Below are 23436 nucleotides of genomic sequence, written 5' to 3'. Positions count from 1 at the left end.
TTCATTTCCCATAGTATGCACACATTCTTCCTCAGACAACCCAAACTCTATTCAACTTCAAGACAGCTGTGGCTGCGATAATAGAGCAGAAATAAGGTATGGGAATCAACACGTCCTTCCATCATAGTGAATATAACTTGACAAAATGCCCACCGAGCGTGACTGTGCTTGCATGCGGAGAGAGGACTGGCATAAAGTGCGTAGCTGATATACAGATGAACATCTGACATGCCAGTGGAAGGAGTGCTGTGCACACTGTGCTGTGGATTTGACAGGCAGATAGTCTCAGTGCTAGGGTGTGGTGCGAAAACAGGTACAGACAACTCAGTCTGTCGGTATTTAGAGAAAGTGATATGTTAAAATGCTGCCGCAACTCCATCATCCCTCATTTTCATATTGAATAATGCTGCATGTGTTTTTTGGCAGTCGGTGTATTATCATGTGATCTAGTATGTGGATGTGGGTTGGAGAAGCAGTGGCTGATCATTAGGGCTCTAAGTGTAAACAGCAGCAGGCCCACAGGGAAAGGCCTAAACGTGCCCTCCTCACAGAAGATCAATAGCCCATCCACAGAGAGCGACCTTGCCACTCACTCATGCACACATGCACATACGCTCACTCTCATCCTTAGCAACAGTCTTTGGCCCTGTCCCAAATGGCAAAGTTTAAACAAGACCGTAGGGTGTCCCATTCGTCATTTCAGGTTTCAGAAGGGTGCTCTCGAGCGTCCCCTTTGCGGCTGATATGCGCACTTTTGTCGAGCCAGCAATGAAGCGAGTGAAAGTGTGAACTCTGAGGAAGATTGTGAAGGACAATACATCGAATCTCGATTTGTGATAACATGATTCTGGATCAGTTCTGATATTTTCTCTCTCTAATCAATTCTGAGCCTAGTTTTAACAGCAGATGGTGCTCTAGGCTAGTTTTTAACCTCATTCTCAAATGCTCATGAAGAAGAGTGCTGGACAGCGATCGCGTGTTCAGTTGAGTCATGTAGGTTGTTAAAGGTGCTAAAGAGGATGTTTTGTTTTATACATTTTTGCAATATTACTTGAAACTGTCTTTACTAACTTATAAAAGACTATTTATTTGGTGCACTGAAAGGAATAATATTAATATACATAATCTGTGCACAAGGTAGGGCCTTAAAATCATCAGCCAATCGTTTACGCGATCATCGCGTAAACGATTGGCCCTCTGGCTTGTCAATCACTGCCGTGACATTCCTTGTGAGAGACGAGCGCGGCTGCGCGCTCCAGTAACTTTCCACACTCCACAGGCGCCGCATGCAATGTTTTTGCCCGGAGACAGGAGTAACAACTGCAGATTATGAGTTACCTGCGGTGTGTCCGACATAATGAATCCACTAACACGACACAGCGAATTCCGGTGGTAAACACTCGTGTTCCAATACTCGTGCACGAGTTTTGGGAGGCGTTCCCTCGAAAGGAGGGGGCGTTGTTCTTACGCATGCGCTCTAGACTTATGCCGATATTCGGTAATGCGATAAATCGCGATAATGAATATTCACGATATTGTAATAGTCGGCACTTCAGAATACCGTAAATAATAATTTATTACCAATTATTAATTTTTTATAAGGCAATTAAGAATACTTTTACCCATCAATCGTATAAAATGCACAACACCGCTGTATTCTGCGTCAAAAGGACACGCGCTCAGAGATGTAAACAATCCCAACGTGCACGAGAAGCACATGGCGGAACAAGGAGACGAGCTGAATGAAAGTGCGCGTTCACTCTCTGACAGCAGAGGGCGCTGATGGAACGGCAGCGTGCAGCGGTTACCACGGAAACCGTGCAAACAAAGTAATTTCATTCATTTTTTTGTAATCTCAGTGTTGTTCATCACAGCACCAAATACTGAATACTTAAAAACGACTTAAAAGTAATTTATTTTCAAACCTAAACATTTTTATATTTTAATCTGGACTACAACATGCCCTAATGATTAGAAATGTTCTGATTATTTGTTATTGTTCAGTAAAACTTACAGCTTCATTAGTTAACATGTTAATTCATTATCACTAAACTGACAATAAAAATACTTATAAAGTATTAATTATTATTAATTAATGCTAATTTCTTAGTTACTATTTAATAACATTACTAAAATCAAAATAACTTATTTAATGGACCTGAGATAAAACTAACAATAATCAGTTGTGTTTCTAAACTAACATTAACAACAAAAAAACTTTCTGTAACAAATATAGCTATTGCTCAATCTTAGTTAATGCATTAAATAGAGTAAAGTGTTATCTGTTGTTCGTTATAGCCTAATTCTTTTGCATTTTAATCTGTTCTTAAACCTGTTAAATTATGACAAAAATGGTTTTGCAACTTATTTTAATATCGTGATAATACCGTATACCGTGATAAAAGCTTCATCAATTAATCGCAACATGAAAATTTGATACCGTCACATGCCTAATGCGCTCATTTCAAAAACTCCGTAACAGTCTTTGGTTTCTCAGTCGACGAAAAGATCCTCTTTATCACCTTTAAATATACTTGCACCTCGGCTCAGAATGCATTTGTGACTCGAGATTAATGTAAGCACAGCTCACTGAAAATTATTATTTTATGTTTAAGTGGTGTGTGTAAAGGAACTGGAAGCAAGCAGAGTACGGGTGTTTCTAGAGCATGTAGTGCCATCTGCTGTTTAAAAACTAAGCTCAGAATCGATTTGAGAGAGAATCACTATACATCGGAAAATATCAGATTTCGCTCCAGATTCTTTGTATCGAGAATCGATGTATTGCCCCAGACCTACTCATTGTTTACTTACTAATAAAAGTGGCTGTCAGAATGCACTTTATATGACTTTTGCACACTATATTCCAAGTATTTTGAAGGATATTTGTGTGACAAACAGATTTACTGTAGGTTTACTTTGTTATTCACCTCTCTGTAGCTTATTAGACACTAAGGGCCCTATTTTAACGATCTAAGTGTAAAGTGCACGGCGCAGGTGCACTCAGGGCGTGTCCAAATCCACTTTTGCTATTTTAACGACAGAAAAACGGTCCGTGCGCGGGGGCGCATTTTTGAAATGGGTTGTCCCTATTCTCTTAATGAATAATGTGCGTAACGTTCAATAAACCAATCAGAGTGTCATCTCCCATTCCCTTTAAGAGCGAGATGCGCTCGCGCCATGGCGGATTGCTATTTACATGGCGGAATTTGTTGGCGATGAGTCAGTTAATATATATGTGTGTGTATTGGCACGACTGTTCAACTAATTAGCCAATTTCGTTCATCATTATAAGTAGTATTAAGCTGAATTGAAAATAGGTAGCCTAATTCTAATACACGCAATGACTATTCATCATTACATTTTTATATTTATGTAGCCTACACAATAATATTCTTTTACACTGTAATCCTTTTGTTTTTAATATTTGGCATGTTTGTGATGTGCATCCCTGTGTGTAATAAGCACATGAATGCGCACTGTGGACGCGCCCAGAGGCGCAGTTTCTACCAACACGCTCTAACAAATAAATATTGCGCCATTGACTTTAGACTTTAGACCAGGTTTGAGTTGGTCTATGGCGCAGTCTATTTTCAGCTCCTTAAAATAGCAATGCGCCTGAACACACATCTTTTTTTAGACCAGCACGCCCATGGGCGCACTAAATGCCGCAAATGCATTTACTAATTTAAGGACGTGGCGCTGAACGGGAAAACGCGAACGGCGCCGGACGCAAACTAGCAAACACAGCCTTTCGTTGCATTGCGCCGGGTGTATTATAGGGCCCTAAATGTTTGGTCTAGTGCTGTTAATCGATTAAAAAAACTAATTAATCGCGATTAATCACATTCTAACATTAAAGTTTTTAATACATTTTTATATTACAATAATTTCACATTTAATCTACAAATTAATGAAGAAACAACATAAAACACAGAATAATATATAATATATAGAATAAAGTTATCAAACACTTCACAGTCTTCACTGCATTAATTAAAATTAAATATAGATTAATCCTTATTAAAGCTACAAAAGTTATTCAGTCAAGAGCAGTGAGTGATTTTCTCTTTGTCTTTTGTTCTTTGATAAACAGCAGCAGGTTTATTAGGCTGCTGTCACTTTAAGATCTGACACATCTGATGTTGTCACAGCTCTTTACGGTCATTTAAGACTATGCTTAGCTAAACGCTAGCTAAAGGATGACAAAAAACGGATGATGCTTTATTTGCGTTATATATTTTAATGCAGATTTAAAACTGAAAATGCGTTAATTTTGACAGCCCTCGGTTGGTCACAAGATGCATAAGAACCAATGTCATTTTGTGATAATGCACCAGTGCTTCAGTGCAGTAAATAACCAATTAAATTTCAGTCTGTTCCTCTCACAAACTTATTTTTGTACTTTTGTAATACTGCTTTTTTGTAATTTTTTGGGAATTGATAAACCCAGTTCACTTTCATTATACTGAAAAGAGCAGTCATCATATTCTTCAGAAATGTACCTTTTGTGTTTGGTTTGTATTGTGTTGGGTTTTTTTTTTTGAAAGTGAGCACTTTTGTAATTCCTAAAGATCGGATTGTTGGCGACATTTTCAAATGTTGTATTTATAGGTTTTGAACAATCAAAACTTCTTGACCAAATGCAGTGAGCTAAAACTCTTAAATAATAGTGCAGATATGCTGATGTATTTCAGGGTGGAGGATGGGTATGTTATAGTCTCCATAGAAACACAGGAGCAAACTCTTCTGGAAAGTCCCTTCCCAAACGCTGACCACAATATGTCTGTGTATGTGAGTGCATGCGTTTAACATTTAGTCTAATTCTATTCACCTTCATAATGGGATTTAAATTGCAAGAGTAAATTTTCAAAGAAAATATTACGGATTACCATTGTTACTTAAACTGGTATGTCTTAGCAAAATTAACAATAATCATGCATATCTGAATTGTGTTTTCCCGGCTGAAACAGAATGTTCTACTCAAGCAGAACAGACAATTAGTTTAATATGGCTATTTAATTCAGTATTTACAGGGGCTTGGCCATTTCAACTTGAACGTGCAAGGCTTCCAGTGTCAGCTGCTTCCAGTTATCTTTGCTGTTATTTAGTCACTTCATGTTGTAAACTGGTATTTATTATCACATTATTTTAATTTATTATCGTAATCAAAAACACACTAGTTTGTGGCGAAAACAGTTTTGTCGTTTACTGCACTTCATTATTCTCTTAAGTATTTACGTATAGTGGCTAATGAATCGGAAGTCTTGCACATTCACAGGAAATAGCTTACTTCCGCATTTCAAATAAGTGGATAATATGGAATCCCCCCCCCCAAACCAGTTAAGTGCAAACCCCACCCCACAGCCGATACTAAAGATTTCTTTGGTCATGTCAATTACAGTGATGATTGACTACACAACGCTAAAGCCTAACCTTAAAGTCACCATGAAATCAAAATGGACAATTCTTGTTTATTTTTAAATTAAATATTTCAGTATTATAAATGATTTATCCATGCATTTCATTTTTTTATTTCATGTCATCTTTAATCAAAATAACTTGCAGCAACATGTCTTCTCTGATGATGCGTTTACTGGCACGGGGCGGGACAACCTGTCACTCACATGAGATCACCACAATAGCAAACCATAATGATCAAACGATTCATCAATTTTGAATTTTGAAGCAGTTATGTTCATCTTTTAAAAATGTGCGTTTTTATTAAGTAAAACGTACAGTGTAGTGTGTCCAGTGTACGTTGTAGAAAAAAAGTCAAGTTATTGTCAAGTTATGTTTACCACAGGCTTTGTTTTACTCATAAATTGAAAACCCTCCTAGGAGAATCTCAAAGGAACCATTGGAAAATCTTCTGGGTTCTGACGTTATACCTGCACCACGAATCCATGAAGCCTGAACTTTTTATAATAATAATAATTCCTTACATTTATATAGTGCTTTTCTGGACACTCAAAGCGCTATACATATTGAAGGCGGAATCTCCTCAACCACCAATGTGCAGCATCCACCTGGATGATGCGACGGCAGCCATATTGCGCCAGAACGCCCACCACACACCAGCTTATTGGTGCAGAGGAGACAGAGTGATGAAGCCAAGCAGTATATGGGGATGATTAGAAGACCATGATGGTCAGAGGCCAATGGGCAAATGCTTTTCTTGACAGGTGACTGAGTGATTAAGTTGACCAATGAAATCCGCTGCAGGTTTGGGCTGAACTGGTTTCATGCGGATAATTCAGTCAGTGTTGCCAACTTAGTGACTTTTTGTAGACCCCTTTAGTGCATTTTTATCAAAAAAGTTGAATCTAGCGACTTTTTAAAGCGCCTTTATAGCGCCTTTTAAAGCGCCTTTAATATATATATATATATATATATATATATATTTATTTATTTATTAGAAAATGAGAACAGCTTTATTGGACATCCAGCTATATTGTATTGTATTGTATTATATTATATTATATTATATTATATTAAAATACAGTATGTGAGCATGGATTAGGAGAGAAAACATTAGGCAGGCAGAATGCAATTATGATGTGATGATGTCACAAATATGCAAATTGACGCATGACGTAATCTAGCGGCATTTAGCGACTTTATGGGTAGGCTTTAGCTACTTCCTTTGAAAATAGTTGGCAACTAAATTCAGTTTTTGTTATATTGCTTCATAAGTAATATAAGAAAGAAATTAATATCGAGCAACTTACATTTCACTCAAAAATCGACCATTTTGAACATTTCTTCTAATAACTATCGCTGACAAAGTTCCACAAGAAGCCACAGCGTCTAGCTTTGTATATTAACGCACATGCTAAAAGCCGGTCTGGATCACTTTAAGTGGAGCGGAGTGACAGAGATTCATGGCTCAGCGTTTCAATTTCCCGTTCCCTGTTCTTCTGAGCGAACTGAACATGTAGTGCAACTTCACAGTGTTGTTGTACAAACGGAACGCCATTTAGATTAGAGAAACTCAGTGACCTGTAACATTAAACTCTAAAAACGTTTAAAGAAATCTAAAATGCGATTTGTTTATGGAGCCGCAAACGTCATTATGTTTTTCTATACTTTTTAATGGAACAGCCTCCCACCCCTTCTTTTTAACTGGGCCGGCCAAATGCTCCATATTTGGATTACACATTCACACACTCTTACGCACGCCTCCACACACTCACTCCCTCCGTCAAACACACACACTCACTCACTCACTCACTCGCTGGAGGTGGGGGCACGGAGAGATAGAGCTATTAGCTCGGGCTGCAGCAGACATCATTGTACGAGCGGAGGGGAGACGATTCCACCGGTAGTGCGCGAGAACGCACGGAGCCCTGGCAACACGGAGAGCCTCCCGCTTCCCTGCCCGTTATACCGTACAGTAAGTCCATGCATTTATTAAACCAGCACAAAACTGGCTTTTGGGTTTGCTTGCGATCTGGGAAAAATGGCTGGGAACTAAAAGACGCAGGAGGAACAGTATGACGTTTATTTAAAAACCCTTGTAAATATTTACTGTGACATTTGCACTAATTAGTATGTCATCCTGTCTGCGATCGACCGGGATAGATGTACAAGATATGCTATTTGTCATCTCGATTAAAAATTATATAACTACTTTGAAGTAGCGCACGGGAAGCGGGGCGGTTACTTGCGAGCTGTAAGCCCGAGCAGGGAGCGCTCTCGCCGGGGCTGGAGTAACTGCGCCACCCCGCCTCCATTCATCGCTCCAGATAGACTTCTAAACCTCAATTTAGCGGTGGATTAATGATCAGTCAGCTGTACTTTTTAAAGACACTGTCAATCGCCGTATCCGTGCGCACTTCTGCTGAGTCAACACTGTTGCTGGAAGGCTTTTGATGTGAAAACACAATCGCGGAAGTTTTAGTAAGTCTGTACTAGAGTTGCGATTTCAACCCGTGTGCACAGTTTATTCCACGACGACGTGTCTTTTTAATTGAGAATAGCCCGTACTAGTAGTAGGCTACAACAAATTTGTCTCCGTTTCACTCCCACTATGTTTTAATACAAACTGGCTGTGTTTCAAAGCCTAGTGAGCGTTATTTTTAGGCACCATAAAACGCAGTGTGATTCGTTTGGCGCGGTCTGAATTGACTCCAATACTGCTGTCTAGGTAGGCAGCCTTACTAGGTTTGGAGACGCAGCCATTGAGTGTATCCCGTCGTGATGTCACTCGGTTCATCCCGGCTGGTTATATAATGAGCTGTTGCTGTGTATATTTCATGTGTTGGCAGGGCTGATGGGGCGCTCTATGCGTTGTGACCGACATGCAGTGCCGGGTTTTGTTGCTTTACTAAATGAACGGTGCAATTTAGCGTTGATTATGTAAACAGCTGGTTAAGACAGCCTTAAGTAGGTCTTTAGTCAGGGTCACTATCTTGATGTCACATGTTATACTGTATTGTGTGTTCTGTCCATTAGTATGTAGCTTTGAGTTTGTGCAGTTGCATACTATACTGTACTGTATTTTGCAAATGACCTTAACCATTTTGAATGGAGATTACTTTGCAACTATTCATTGCATATGTCATATATTAATGCACTGTAATGCAGGATACTATGATATGCTACACTATACTATGTATGTAACACATTGTTTTGACTTTTGAATTGAGCTAATTGTGGATATAGGTTGATGGCTCATGGGACAGTTGCTTATACTATGTATATTGCTCTGTGTATGCTAAACTATAGTGAACTGTATAAATGTCGTTTTTAATTTATTAATTTCATTTTAAGGTAATTGTGCACAGGTTTACAGCTGTTAAAGGATTAATTCACTTTAAAATGAAGATTCACTTGCCCTCAAGCCTATATGACTTTCTTCTTTCTGATGAACACAATCCTCACGTCAGTTGCACTTTTCCCGTAAGTTAAAGACGGAAGGCGTAGGACGTAGTCTCAGCGTTTTGAACTGCGAGAGGCATTACACTTTCTTGGTAAGTTAAATACAGAAGGCGGTCTGGTGGAAGCTAGATATTTTACTTTATAACTTGTTAAATATGGATATTATCTTACTCAAACGCATCGCTTCACTTCAGAAGGCTGTTATTAACCCCCAGGAGCCATGTGAATACGTTTATAATGGATGGATGCACTTTCTTCATACTTGTTGGTCCCGTTCACTCCCATTATAAAGCTTGGATGTGTCAGGATATTTATTAATATAACTTTGATTGTGTTGTTCAGAAAGAAGAAAGTCATATACACCTAAGATGGCTTGAGGGTCAGTAAATCTTGGGGTGATTTTCATTTTAAAGTGAACTAATCCTTTAATCCACATACTATACTATACTATATACAATTCTATGCCATGCAATATAAGAATAGCTTTCACTTTTTAATGGACTTTATTGGCACAAGTTTATGGCTGATAGGACAAATGCAGCATATTCTATTCTATTCTATTCTATTCTATGCAACATATAGCTTTCATTTTTGTATTTAGTTGTGTGCAGATTTACAGCTTATAGGACAATTTAATGTGGAAACATTGTTACCCCCAGAGGGCTGTTTAAATAGATTCAGTGATTCAGTTTTTTGAAGAGATTTAATTCACTTCTAGAATTTGCACACCATAAACAGGCAAAGAAAGAAGAAAGCTGTAGTGAGAAATGACATTTACAGAGCGAAAAATTCTCACGTCGAATGTTGAAAGACCAGCATGTTCAAATAAATAAAGGCGGATTATTTGCAGGGTCACTGTGCTACAGTTTCACTGCGTTCTGCAGAGTATTGCCACCACATGCATGGATTTCATGCTTATTATTAGTGTACATTTCCAAGGCTCTTGGATGATTAAGAAATTCTAGCGCTTTTAATGAAAATTCTATTGTTTCAGAGAGCGAGTGGATTAGTGTTTCCCCTGTTTTGTGTTTGGTTGTAATACATTTCAAACGGTATGGGCTGCCCTTTGCAACCTGGGGACTAAGCTGTCTGCTCTGATTATGTAGTGAATGCTTTTTTTTTCAGAGGGATTTGTGCAGCGGTGAATTGCTCGGTGCTATAACTCTGTAAGCAAATCTCTGATGTCCCCGGTACCACTTACTTTTAAATGCTAATGAGCAGTAATTAAGACACAGAGTATGGCCTAATCACAAGTGCACTAGTGCGTCTGCTCATTTGTTCGGTTTTACACACGCACACACCTGCCACTTATGAAGTGCCCATTCTTGCTTCTCCTTAGTAGCTGTGCTATTCAAACTACCACAGTGTCAATGGAGTTGAGTTTGATGAACTCAAATGAGCTTGTGACAGATGCAGGCAAGGCTAACTTGACACGCTCGAGTGCCAGTGAAATATGGAGGGACACACCTCCACCTGCAGACACTGCTTACATAATTCTGCTGTGATTGACAGGGACAGTTTCAGCCAATGGGTGAGTAGCGCCAGCTGGACAAGAAATTTGTTTACTCATTGGAGGGGTGGAGCCTAAGTCAACCTGGTTTCACCCTTTGCTGGAAAATAAGTCTCAAGTTAGGCCTATCCAGGCAAGCTCTTGAAGTACACTCCCTCACAGGTATGCATGCATGAACTCAAGACATGGGACGCATTGTTCTGCAGCATAAAAGGCAAATGAATGATACGCCAAGTCTTTCTCTGAGCTCTAACCTTTTTCCACGATTGAAATCTGAGGGAGGACATTCCATGGTCTTGTCCCTTAAATCTAATACTTAATGGAGTCTGCGTTTACACCTGGTATCTTGGTTATTTGATCACAAATTGGCCATCTGTTTCTGTTTACAACTGGTATCATGTTCTATATATCAATTTTTACATTTTAATCTCACCACACATGTGATGTTTGTGCAGAATGCTTTGCATTTTAAAGGAATAGTTTACCCGTTCCGTCTCAATTATCTTTATTCTGTAGAACACAAAAGATAATAATGTATCAGCTTTTCATATAATGAAAGTCAATGGGATCCAAAGAGTCCAGCGGTTTGTACAATATCAACCTATGCTCATTGGACATACATGCCTCTATATATTTGCAAAACTCCAGTACATACAATTTACTGTAGTTTCCAACTGAAATGCACAATAGAGGAAGTAAACACCAGCAACTTTTTTTATTCTTTCACACAAATCATTATTATTGATTAATAATGTCTTATTTTCACATGGTTCCTTATGTTATTATGACCTCAAAACACTTTTACTATAGTGCGTGATTTGTAAACTAATTCATTTTGATGTTTGCATCACATTACCAGATCAACATGAATGGCTTTTCTGATGAAGTAAACTTGCCCTGTAGCTCAATTGGTACATCATTGCACTTATGATGCAGATCGCTCGATAACAATCCCGTGAAGTATGAGTCACGACAAAAGGGTTTAGAGTTTGGTGTTGGTGGTATGTTATTTTCAAACACGATAGAAGATAAAACTGAACATATTTTTAGCTCCACTTCTTGGACATTTCCTTTTGAAAGTGTTGCGAAACATGCTAAAAGCAACAAAAAAACATTTTGTTGTCACAGGCACGTATTTCCAATTAGCTTAAAATGGAAACAAACATTTAAGGAGCTATTCAGTCTCAAATCAAATCATATCATTGATCAACACATGTAAACAGAACCCATATTCAGTTATGGTGTCACATCATTAACATCAGACCTCAGTGGTGCTTGTGTCTTTATGACAATTTGATGTTAAGTCACATGACAAGCAAGAAGCATTGAAGTATGATGTTAATGACATGTCATCATATTGTATCCTGCACAGCTCAGTCATGGGAAAATGTAAGTTGCAGCAGAACTTGTTTTCTTATTGCGAAGTACATCCGAGTGAAACATTTGTTGTTGATTGGATGGAGGCAGATCTGGATGTGAGCTTGTGGTCAGCGGGACAGCGTTTATGCAGAAGTCCTGTATACGTCACCAGAGAGAAGTCTGTAATTTCACCCAAAGATCCATTTATGACATTTTGATTCAAAATTATGAGGTCAAAAATAATTTTAAAAAATGCAACATGCATGTATGAATTGTTTACAATTTCAAAAACATGCACTAAGAAAATAGATTTTCATTTCACGTCAACTTTAAAATCCTTGTTTTAGTGTAGTGGTTGATTGACAGGTGAGTAGGCGGCCCTTCAGTGCTTCCCTGGACGCCTCAGAACGGATTAGAGTTTACACTACAAATGCGATGTAGTCACATGCGTTTTCGACTACCTCTGAATGTGAGAAATTTGTTCACAGAACATTTTGGACCCCATTTACACCTGTATCTCTGTCCACTTGTGATTAGATGCTAGTAGCCTGTGTAAACGGAGTCTACAGGAGTTCAACGTCCTTTCGCAGTGTCAAAGTCTCACAGCAGGGAGAGAGTATGAGGTGGGGAGAAGGAGGCAAGGAATGGGAGGGGAATGGGATCGATTGAGCAATTCTGTTTCCAGACCTTTATAGCCCTTTTCTTTCATCCCTCAGCTCTATTCATTTACTCTCCCTCCATGGGCGCAGTACACATCCCCAACCTGCTTTTGTACTGCAGCGCTCAAGAGCTTTTTTTGATATCGAGATGAAAAACATTCCTTTCTCCAATGAGTGGATGTCAGCGTGCAGGCTGCTCGTCTTCCTCTAGACTCCCCATGATGGCTTTATCTAGAGCCTGAATTGAAGCTTTTTATTTTTCAGCTGAACAATGTGATGAACGTGAACGTGCTTGAAACTGTTCATTGTTCAGTGGATGTGCTGATTTAGTTTTTTTTTTTTTTTGTTTTTCTTTTTTAATTTGTATTTGCGTCCTCTTACTCGTTTTGTCAAAGTGTGGCGCTTCAGAATCATCAATAAATCTTTTCATCCATCTAGAAGCATAGTTAAAAATAAAGCACTTGCATGAATAAATCACATGCAAGCCTCCAGAATTCATATCCAGGCTCTACAGTTTGGAGAGTAACATTCGTGTATGTGGCTTCTGGACAGCCAGGAGTCATTCTGAAATATTTTAAAGCCCCATTTAAGACTCATGTGGCCTTAAAAAGTCAGAAATACTGTAATTTTGAGTTAAAAGCGTTTGAATGATCAAGCAAAGTGGTGGAATTCTCAGTGATACCTGGGTTGTGCAACATCAAAGTTGGTGGAAGGCAACACTGCAGTAGATTCAAGTAGGGCTGCATGATATTGGGGAAAAAAAAAAGTTTTTTTCCCCCGTGCAATATAAGCTGTATTGCCAAATGAAAAGATACAGAATTTTCACCAGATGACTTGAATTTTTGGAAAGAATGAATTATTCTACAATGATTGGGGTAATTGTGTTGCTTCATACGAAATAATTTTAAAAAGCTTTTTACTCGGAAGACTTTTTTGAATTTTTTTTTTATGGTTTAATGATTTGGGGAATACTTGAAAAATTTTGGTGTATATACTCTTCATAAGATCCAACTTAAACCTATTTCAGTAACCATAAGTTGAACAGACAGAGTTTAAAAACTTTAGTTTCCACTGATTTTGACCCATTCATTATGACTATAAAATAAGATTTTTTTTTATTGTGGTTTTTATTAAATAAAAATATTAAACAAAATATAAAATATATTGCAATAATACTGTTGTTCTGTTACATAAAAAATCGAGTATTTAACAAAAATGATACAAATAAATTTATTTTACAGTACACTAGTAACTAATATTGTAACTATAGTGTATAGTGACTAATATTTACATTCTAATTTCAGCATTTTCGAACATTAAACCATCAAGCTTGAATTTTGGTGGTTTGCCCGACAAACAAATATGATTTCAAAGTGAAGTGTGGCATTATGTTCACACGTGTGTATAGCTCATGATATCGGCGTGGCTCGATTCACAGTAAATAAATCAAGTCACTCTGATACACCATAAATTGAAGCCTTTGTGATTGGATAAGCGCATTAAGCTATATTGCAATATTGATTTTGTTTCAATATATCATGCAGCCTTAGACTGAAGTGAACGATTTTGCTGATTCCAGTGCTGCATATCAGTATTAATGCATTTTGTACAACAAGGTTCTGGTCAACAAATATAAAGCTTATGATTCACACACTGTGTGTGCTTTATGTAAATTAATCTTTTTTCATATACCATGCGTAATTAAATCAAAGGCTTTGTGAAAGTGATGCAGGCATATTCAATAATGTTTATCCACTTGTACAAGCTTATCAGGTCATCTACTGTTTATGTGTTTTGTTTAGTCTACTTCCGTATTTTGTTTCTGACTTAAACGTGATAACTGCCGCCTACCTTGGAAGTAGCAGCTTAACAGGTGCGCGTGAAGCATCAGCTGATCTGAGACTTTGTAGTGAAGATGGGCTCAGAAGAAATCGATATCTGAAGTTCTGAATGGCAGAGTGTGAATAGTGTAGCGGCTCTGTGTCAGTGTGGGGATCGATGACCCCTCTATGGGCCGCTGTTCTCCTCTCGTGTGGATATCTGTATGCTTGGTGCTCCCTCTGGGCATATCCAGACAGTAGAGCCACTATTGATGCTACTCTTTCACCATGAAAGCAACAAAGAAGAGCAAAGCTTCACGCTCATGTGCAGCTGGTTTAGAACACGATGAAAATCCTCTCTAAGCTTGTCATGGAAAAGGCCTGTTTCTGAAAGCCTTAAGAAGCACTCTCTTTTGGAGCCACCTTAAAGGGATAGTCCTCCAAAAATGAAAATTCAGCCCTCATTTATTTAACTTGTATGACTTTCTTTCTTCAGTGGAACTGAAAAGTGATGATTAGTAGAATATTCATGCTGATCTTACTATAAAAGTGAATGGGACCAAGTATCACACAGCTGAGATTTGCTATGTAGCAAATATACTATATTGCAAATCTTTGCTGCATAAAGATATATCTAAAGATATATGAAATTTATGTCCTTATTGACAAAATCTTCCTTGACAGTTGTGGTCACCATTTACTTTCATTGTGTTGGGGAAAATCTCTACTAAAAATCTCACAAAGATGAATAAATGATGACAATGAAATTTTGAAAATGTCAATGATAAAATTTTAATTTATGGGTGAACTATCTCTTTAAGGTTTCCCAGTTGTACGTTATGCAGTTCATCATTGTGCAACAGCCCTCAGGAAAATGACAGTCTAAAAGCCTCATTCTCAACATATATAGCAAAAGAATTATATATCAGTCTGTTATTGAGGTTCTGCACAAAGCTAGACCTCTATGCAGTGTTAGTGTACATTCATGTCTCTCAACCTTTTTATCCCAGCAGTTGGCCTTCATTCATATTTAATGGCATTCGCTATGTAGTTTGGCACTAGAATTGCCTTATTTGTAATGAGGAACTTGGTAGGGAAAAATTGCCTACCTATTTTTAGGCTCCATACCGTCAGTCTCATGTTTCATGTCACTAGTAATTCTTTTAGTATGAAAATGACTAAATAATAGAGCATTATGTAGCCGAATATCTCATCTCTGCTTCTTCCTTTCCATCTGATATGTATTACGTTTTGAAATAGTAATAAATTTAGCTTGTTTTGAACTGTTTTGCATATAGTTCATAAACAAAGGGCAGCTGGAACCATTTGACCAGCATGTTATAAGCCCTGAAGCAGAGAACACACAAATGAAGAAAATGTTTGTGGAGCCAAGATGCCATCCTTCCTGATGCAACTAGGCAGATAAATAGGACCGCCAAGTGTTCTCCAACCGCAAAGCATACTTCTGTCTACCCTCATGTATCATGCAGTACAAGGCGGGATTACAGATTAAACTTCCTTGGAGTGACAGCTTGATCATCAGAAGAGAAAGTGACGGGGCTAAGGTAGGGATTCCTTCTTAAGAAAGAAGTTAAAGGCCCCTTTTACAAGATGTAATATAAGTCTGTGGTGTCCCCAGAATGTATCTGTGGAGTTTAAGCTCAAAATACCCCACAGATCATTTATTATAGCTTGTCAAATTTGCTCCTATTTGGGTGTGAACAAAAACATGCCGTTTTAGTGTGTGTCCCTTTAAATGCAGAGGGTGGAGCTTTAACAGCTTGCACTTTAGTTGCTGAAAAACAACAACAAAACTGGAGAATCTCCCGCAGCCAAAATGACAATGGTCAGTAGCGGTGTTCAGCCTTACATTGTTCAAACCGGAGTTGGACACTGGTGGAGAGACTCAAAAAGAAGTTACAACTTTTAGAATGCAACTGGATGTTTCTGAACGGTTAGTGGATAAATTTATGTAGCTGCTGTGGAGTTGATTCAACTCATCGACTAGCGTGTGCCGTCATGTTAATCTTTTGTGCAAATCCAGCATTGAATTGACCCTCGAATGAGAAGCCTTTTCACTCAGACATGCATCACAATAGGGAAGAAAGAAAAGGCTATTGCAAAGGATTGGGCCCCAGAGGTGGGAATATACTGGAAGATGTCTCCACCTTGCCAGGTGAGAGGGATGTAGTGGGACCTTCCAAGCATCACGGGTCTCACAGTGGGTATTAGGATTGAATACTTCCAGCACAAAGGAGGATATGCACCGAGAGAGGAATTCAATAACAGGAAAACTGCATGGATACAAACAATCCGTGGAATACCGAAATCCACCCTTACCACTGTTATGTTTGGCATGTTAGAGTCTTTCCTTAAAATGCTTGCTGTATTATTCAGGTGATGTGAAGTCCCTAGCAACTCCTCACCTTGGTGAATTTTGTGGAAAGAATGCAGAGATTTTGGGCAGGGTGCAGGGACTTTACTACAAGCTGTACTTAGTGCAGTTACAGTACGTTGAAGGAATTTCCTGAAGTTAACGCTGGCCTTGAATAGACAAAGTGTGGTTTTGACAAAGGGGAGACGGACAAGAGAAAAAACAGGCTGACGCAAAGCAAAATACTTCACGCTGAGATAAAACAAGCGAACGGCCATCCCAGTTCCATCTCATTTCCCCTCTTAAGTGATGTCATTGGAGTGGTGGAGATGCGGCAACTTTGGAGGGAGAGGCGCTCCCCTTTTTTTTCGTGGAGTTATCCCTTAAAGTCTTTCCAGAGAGACTCTCAGAGGAGTCAGCCAAGGCAGACAAGCATTCCTCCCTCTTGCATCTCTACCGCTCTGTTTTTTTCTTCTTTTTCCATCAATCCCTCCAACAATGTGTGTCTGAGTCAGCCAGAGGTACTTAAAATGTAAATTGTCAATGTGGGCACATTGAGAACAATTGAGTGTGTTCATTACCATTATACAGCTCTCAAATCATTTGGAAAAGATCACAGATCTCATAAGTCTTATTTAATGACTGTTAGTTGTATCATATCAGTATTCTTTTGCCGTTATTACTATTGCTCATGCTTAAGGTTAGGAACCTGAGTATTAAGAAATAAATAGCCTTCATGTGTGACATGTTAGTGCCACATATGATATCTCAAATCATGTGGTTTATTAATGAGAGGTGTGTTATTAATTTTCTGAGTGATCTGACTTAAATGTTATGCCTAGCACATGATAAAACAAGTGAAAAAATTTAGCCTTGCACTGAGGTTAAAATTCTACCATATTTTGTCTAAATAAATTAAAAAATTAATTAATAAAATTGTTAAATGCTAAAGTGAATTTAAGCTTTGCAACGTTATAATGTACTGTATGAAAAATGGATATTAATTTGCTAAATTGTTTATTTTATGATTGTTGTAAATTGTCTATATATGCTATAATAATACATAATATTAAATATATACTATTTATGTTATAATGTAAATCTTAATGTATAATATTAAAGGGGACCTATTATGCCCCTTTTCACAAGATGTAATATAAGTCTCTGGTGTCTCCAGAATGTGTCTGTGAAGTTTCATCTCAAAAAACCCCACAGATCATCTATTATAGCTAGTCAAATTTGCCCCTATTTGGGTGTGAGCAAAACACGCCGTTTTCGTGTGTCTCTTTAAATGCAAATGAGCTGCTGCTCCCAGCCCGCTTTCCAAAAGAGGGAGGAGTTTTAACAGCTCGGGCTTTGGTCACTCAACAACAACAAAGCTGGAGAATCATAAGCAGCCAAAATGAGGATTGTCAGTAATGGTGTTCAGCCTTACATTGTTCAAACCAGAGTCGGACACTGATGGAGAGACTCAGGAGCAAGTTACAACTTTTAGAATGCAACTGGACATTTCTGAATGGTTAGTGGATAAATTTATGTACAAACCCGATTCCAAAAAAGTTGGGACACTGTACAAATTGTGAATAAAAAGGAATGCAATAATTTACAAATCTCATAAAATTATATTTCATTCACAATAGAATATAGATAACATATCAAATGTTGAAAGTGAGACATTTTGAAATGTCATGCCAAATATTGGCTCATTTATGAGAGCTACACATTCCAAAAAAAAGTTGGGACAGGTAGCAATAAGAGGCCGGAAAAGTTAAATGTACATTTAAGGAACAGCTGGAGGACCAATTTGCAACTTATTAGGTCAATTGGCAACATGATTGGGTATAAAAAGAGCCTCTCAGATTGGCAGTGTCTCTCATTCGCATTCCCCCAATGCTGCGGCGAAAAATAGTGGAGCAATATCAGAAAGGAGTTTCTCAGAGAAAAATTGCAAAGAGTTTGAAGTTCTCATCATCTACAGTGCATAATATCATCCAAAGATTCATAGAATCTGGAGCAATCTCTGTGTGTAAGGGTCAAGGCCGGAAAACCATACTGGATACCCGTGATCTTCGGGCCCTTAGACGGCACTGCATCACATGCAGGAATGCTACTGTAATGGAAATCACAACATGGGCTCAGGAAACATTTCCAGAAAACATTGTCGGTTAACACAATCATCCGTGCCATTCACCGTTGCCGGCTGAAACTCTATAGGTCAAAAAAGAAGCCATATCTAAACATGATCCAGAAGCGCAGCCGTTTTCTCTGGGCCAAGGCTCATTTAAAATGGACTGTGGCAAAATGGAAAACTGTTCTGTGGTCAGAAAAATCAAAATTTGAAGTTCTTTTTGGAAAACTGGGATGCCATGTCATCTGGACTAAAGAGGACAAGGACAACCCAAGTTGTTATCAGCGCTCAGTTCAGAAGTCTGCATCTCTGATGGTATGGGGTTGCATGAGTGCGTGTGGCATGGGCAGCTTACACATCTGGAAAGGCACCATCAATGCTGAAAGGTATATCCAAGTTCTAAAACAACATATGCTCCCATCCAGACATCGTCTCTTTCAGGGAAGACCCTGCATTTTCCAACATGACAATGCCAGAGCACATTCTGCATCAATTACAACATCATGGCTGCGTAGAAGAAGGATCCGGGTACTGAAATGGCCAGCTTGCAGTCCAGATCTTTCACCCATAGAAAACATTTGGCGCATCAGATAGAGGAAGATGCGACAAAGAAGACCTAAGACAGTTGAGCAAATAGAAGCCTGTATTAGACAAGAATGGGACAACATTCCTGTTCCTAAACTTGAACAACTTGTCTCCGCAGTCCCCAGACATTTGCAGACTGTTATAAAAAGAAGAGGGGATGCCACACAGTGGTAAACGTGGCCTTGTCCCAACTTTTTTGTTGATGTGTTGATGCCATGAAATTTAAAATCAACTTATTTTTCCCTTAAAATTATATATTTTCTCAGTTTAAACATTTGATATGTCATCTATGTTGTATTCTGAATAAAATATTGAAATTTTAAACTTCCACATCATTGCATTGTTTTTATTCACAATTTGTACAGTGACCCAACTTTTTTGGAATTGGGTTTGTAGTTGTCGTGGAGTTAAGTTGATTCATTCAACTCCTTGACTAGCATGTGCCGTCATGTTAATCTTTTGTGCAAATCCAACATGGCCTTGCCCCCTTTGTTGCGTGTTGCTGGGGGCAGGGATTATATAAATTTTGGGGTATATGATGTCACCAACCCTGGAAAAAACTTGTTTGTTGTAGTCCTTAAAAAGTGGTTTCTGTAAAAGAAAATACCTCCCTTTGCATTGAACTTTGAGTGTCGTAACTTTGCAGATGTTGTTTATGCTCAAGCAGCAACATTACACCCTAACTAAAGTTAAACAAGTGAAATCATAATCAAGGAAACCTTTTAAATGATGCAAAATGCTGAAATTCAAATTTGCTGAAGTTTCAATTTAGCTGTGTTAAATTATAAGTGTTTTTAAAGATTAACTTTAAGTGAGCATAAGAAAAGTAATCTAAATGTAAAATAGAGGAAATGAGCATGAACAATTTAATATCCAATACTGACTGATGAATATCCAATATGCATATGTATGAATAAAAAAAAAAAAACCTCTAATCTCGATTGATATGGTCCTGATATTATGTACATCCCTAAAAATCACTTGAAGGAGGGACACAAACCATATCCAGAGACCAAAATATCATAGAAACTCTTTTTACAGTTAGCGATCAGCTAGCAATGCCCATAACACCTTAGTAATTTTTGCAGTTTTGCATACAAAATGTACTTTTATAAGAAAATGTAAAAATCCAGTGGCTTGCTTTTATATCTTAGCTAAAAAGCCTGTTAATGATAAATGTGAAGGTTCTTGCTAAATAGGCCGTCTCTTGCACAGAGTCAACAGCTGTCAGCGTGCTGAAGCAGCTTTGGGATGGGGAGGTTTGCAGGTTGAATGAGCAGCAGGCAGTGGACTGACAAGGCCTGACACAGATGAATGAGGTTAATCTGAAGGCCACCGTGTAAAGCGGTATCCCAGGTGTCAGCAGTGACTGAGAATGTTTACCATAAGCTACTGCACAGGAAGTCCAGATATCTTATTTGTTTAATCTACTCTTCTTGTGATGGTTACCCAACCGAAACCGCCATCTCAGAAACCATATGGAAAAGAGGTCACTGTAGTACACGGCATGAGGATGTTCTGCTGTCGATGAGTCTTGTTCCTGAAATGTCAGCTGTCTGTGACATCTGCAGATCCACACTTGATTCTTAATGCAAGTTTAAAGAGGTCTGCTTGTCCCAGCATGCATTTTAATGCACGTCTCATTTTAAGGGCATCATGGAAATCCATTTTGAGCATAGTAAATAAAGTCAATGGGTTTAGCTGGCACTGTAAAATAGAATTTTCCCATACATGTAATAAAATGCATCATATCCACAAACAAAAAGAATGATTGATCAATTCGGAGGGCTTTTTGTTTGTGTCTGAAGTGGTGTTTTCCAGGGAGAGAGGTGTGGTATGCAAAATAGATACTACAGTCTTGGCACTGCTTCTGTTAAACATTTCATGTCACGTCCGGAATTGCTATTTATTTACCCTTCACAGTTGGAGGCGAGAAGGAGAGGAGGCGTGAGGGAAGGGCACAGGGCGAGTTCTCGTCTTCAGCTGTCTGAATGCAGCCAGATATCCATCTCTTTAGAAAAGACTATAACAGAAAACATTTTCTAGATAACTAACTTTATAAATCACTCATTCTTCAGGTCATGTTCAAAGCCTGCAAGGAATCAGCACCAGGGTTATTATAGTTAGCTGAAACAAAATAAACTTAAGCTGAAATAAAATATTTAAAAAAAAATAAATTAAAGGGTTAGTTCACCCAAAAATGAAAATTCTGTCATTTATTACTTACCCTCATGTCGTTCCATACGTGTAAGACCTTCGTTAATATTTGGATCATAAATTAAGATATTTTAGTTGAAATCCGATGGCTCCGTGAGGCCTCCATAGGGAGCAATGACACTTCCTCTCTCAAGATCCATAAAGGTACTAAACACATATTTAAATCAGTTCATGTGAGTACAGTGGTTCAATATTAATATTATAAAGCGTGAAGAATATTTTTGGTGCACCAAAAAAAACAAAATAACGACTTATTTAGTGATGGCCGATTTCAAAACAATGCTTCAGGAAGCATCAGATCATAAATGAATCAGTGTGTCGAATCTGCTGTTCGGAGCGCAAAAGTCACGTGATTTCAGCCGTTGGCAGTTTCACACGCGAACCGAATCATGATTCGATACGCTGATTCATTTGTGCTCCGATGCTTCATGAAGCAGTGTTTTGAAATCGGCCATCACTATTTTAAGTCGTTATTTTTTTTTTTTTTTTTGGCGCACCAAAAATATTCTTCTCACTTTATAATATTAATATTGAACCACTGTACTCACATGAACTGATTTAAATATGTTTTTAGTACATTAATGGATCTTGAGAGAGGTGTTGAAGTGTCATTGCTCCCTATGGAGGCCTCACGGAGCCATTGGATTTCAACTAAAATATCTTAATTTGTGTTCCGAATATTAACGAAGGTCTTACCTGTGTGGAACAGCATGAGGGTGAGTAATAAATGACAGAATTTTCATTTTTGGGTGAACTAACCCTTTAAACTTATTTTATTTCAGCTATTATTCTCATTTTCATTTAGTTTAATTAAATAAAATATCTACAGCTAAAACTGAAATGAAAATTAAGATGATGTAGACCTATTTAATAAACGAAAACTAATAAAAATGACAAAAACTAATTTTATTGAAATGAAAAGAGAAAATATTCAAATTCAGAGTATTAATAAAAACTCTACCACAGATATTACCACAGATTTCAGCTGAACTGTATTGCCATCATTAAGTACCTTGTTTATGAAATGTTTTGTAATCTTATTATGTTTTCAGTTAATGTAGTACTATAAGCTTTGTTTAAAATCACATAAACGTTCACATGTTAAAAAGTTCAAAAAGTCAAAAGTAATCCATATGCATTTAGCGGTTTAGTCTTCTAAAGAGACAGAGTTGTTTTAAATGATGAACATATAAAAATGTAGGCTTTTATTCACATATAAGAATATATAAACAATACCTTCATACATTTTTTTTGAAGATTTATGTTTTGAAGAAATGGATTTGAAACGACATGAGGATAACTAAATGATGACAGAATTTTTATTTTTGGGTGAATTATACTTGCCACGATGTGCAATGTAAAGTCTAAAATCTGGGGGATCCTGCATGATTGCATGATTTTGCCAAGTAGGACATGATCCTGGATCAGCATCTTTTTTGGTCCTGAAATAACATTTCAGATTCCTCGAGCAACCAATCAGATTATAATGTTAGACTGGGCTTGGGTCTTCCACCACATCAACTCTGATTGTACGGGTAGATAAAATGTTGGCTTGGGTTTAGGGTTTGGTTTGGGGTTAGAGAGTCATATGTTTATTTGACATGTCGTTCTACACCTGTGAGGCCTTCGTTCATCTTTGGAACAGAAATTAAGATATTTTTGATGATATCTGATGGCTCAGTGAGGCCTCTATAGACAGCAATGCCATTTAACTTCTCAAGATCCAGAAAGGTACTCAAAACATTGATGTGAGTTCATGTGAGTTCAGTGGTTCAATCTTAATATAGTGACTAGAATACTTTTTGTGTGCCAAAAAATCAAAATAATGACTTTTCAACGATATCTAGTTATGGCCGATTTCAAAACACTTCTTCGAATCTTTTGTTTCTAGTGATTGACAGTTT

The 23436-nt window shown here is 37.9% G+C and overlaps 1 protein-coding gene across 1 annotated transcript in view; it reads left to right on the top strand.

Annotated features, from left to right (window-relative positions):
• Positions 1 to 7214: 7214 nt before the first annotated feature.
• atxn1a (ataxin 1a) overlaps positions 7215 to 23436 on the top strand; it is a 112330-nt gene continuing 96108 nt past the window's right edge. The window contains exon 1 of the mRNA XM_067361714.1: positions 7215 to 7393. The gene's annotated coding sequence lies outside the window, so the exon portion shown is untranslated. The remainder of the gene's footprint in view (positions 7394 to 23436) is intronic.

The sequence above is a fragment of the Chanodichthys erythropterus genome, chromosome 15 (genome assembly GCF_024489055.1).
Source record: "Chanodichthys erythropterus isolate Z2021 chromosome 15, ASM2448905v1, whole genome shotgun sequence".
Lineage (NCBI taxonomy): Eukaryota > Metazoa > Chordata > Actinopteri > Cypriniformes > Xenocyprididae > Chanodichthys > Chanodichthys erythropterus.
The sequence above is the reverse complement of the archived record's forward strand: the minus strand, read 5'-3'. Positions and strand labels throughout refer to the sequence as shown.